This window comes from Salvelinus sp. IW2-2015, unplaced genomic scaffold (assembly GCF_002910315.2).
Source record: "Salvelinus sp. IW2-2015 unplaced genomic scaffold, ASM291031v2 Un_scaffold1462, whole genome shotgun sequence".
Taxonomy (NCBI): Eukaryota; Metazoa; Chordata; class Actinopteri; order Salmoniformes; family Salmonidae; genus Salvelinus; species Salvelinus sp. IW2-2015.
In genome coordinates, this window is record NW_019942923.1 from 99,960 (window position 1) to 101,597 (window position 1,638).

Below are 1,638 nucleotides of genomic sequence, written 5' to 3' on the forward strand. Positions count from 1 at the left end.
GCTGGTGTCAGTCAGACTGATAGGTACTGTGCTTTGGAAAGTGTTTCGCCCCTTGACTTTTTCCCACATTTTGTTACGTTGTCTTATTCTAAAATGGAATAAATATCACACATACCCATAATGACTGTAGAAGCTGGGGTCAGTCAGACTGGGTAGGTAGTAAGGAAGGATGGTGTCAGTCAGACTGGTAGGTATGTAGAGAAGCATGGTGTCAGTCAGACTGGTAGGTATGTAGAGAAGGATGTGTCAGTCAGACTGATAGGTATGTAGAGAAGGATGGTGTCAGTCAGGCTGGTAGGTATGGATGAGGGAAGGTGTCAGTCAGGCTGGTAGGTATGTAGAGAAGGATGGTGTCAGTCAGACTGGTAGGTATTGTAGAGAAGCATGGTTAGTCAGACTGGTAGGTATGTAGAGAAGGATGGTGTCAGTCAGACTGGTAGGTATGTAGAGAAGGATGGTGTCAGTCAGACTGGTAGGTATTGTAGAGAAGGATGGTGTCAGTCAGACTGGTAGGTATGTAGAGAAGGATGGTGTCAGTCAGGACTGATAGGTATGTAGAGAAGGATAGTGTTAGTCAGACTGGTAGGTATGTAGAGAAGGATGGTGTCAGTCAGACTGGTAGGTATGTAGAGAAGGATGGTGTCAGTCAGACTGGTAGGTATGTAGAGAAGGATGGTGTCAGTCAGACTGGTAGGTATGTAGAGAAGGCATGGTGTCAGTCAGACTGGTAGGTATGTAGAGAAGGATGGTGTCAGTCAAGACTGGTAGGTTGTAGAGGAAGGATGGTGTCAGTCAGACTGGTAGGTTAGAGAAGGATGGTGTCAGTTCAGACTGGTAGGTATGTAGAGAAGGATGGTGTCAGTCAGTACTGGTAGGTATGTAGAGAAGGATGGTGTCAGTCAGACTGGTAGGTATGTAGAGAAGGATGGTGTCAGTGCAACTAGTAGGTATGTAGAGAAGGATGGTGTCAGTCAGACTGTAGGTATGTAGAGAAGGATGGTGTCAGTCGACTGGTAGGTATGTAGAGAAGGATGGTGTCAGTCAGACTGGTAAGGTATGTAGAGAAGGATGGTGTCAGTCAGAACTGAGTAGGTATGTAGAGAAGGATGGTGTCAGTCAGACCTGGTAGGTATGTAGAGAAGATGGTGTCAGGTCAGACTGGTAGGTATGTAGAGAAGGATTGGTGTCAGTCAGACTGTAGGTATGTAGAGAAGGATAGTGTCAGTCAGACTGGTAGGTTGTAGAGAAGGATGGTGTCAGTCAGACTGGTAGATTGTAGAGAAAGGATGGGTCAGTCAGACTGGTAGTATAGTAGAGAAGGATGGTGTCAGTCAGACATGTGGTATGTAGAGAAGGATGGTGTCAGTCAGACTGGTAGGTATGTAGAGAAGGATGGTCAGTCAGCGACTGGTAGGTATGTAGAGAGGATGGTTAGTCAGACTGGTAGGTAGTGAGAGAAGGATGGTGTCAGTCAGACTGGTAGGTATGTAGAGAAGGATGGTGTCAGTCAGACTGGTAGGTATGTAGAGAAAGATTGGTGTCAGTCGACTGGATAGGTATGTAGGAGAATAACAGGTGCAGTGTCAAAGTCAGACTGGTAGTATGTAGAGAAGGATGGGAGTCAGTCGAGACTGGTAT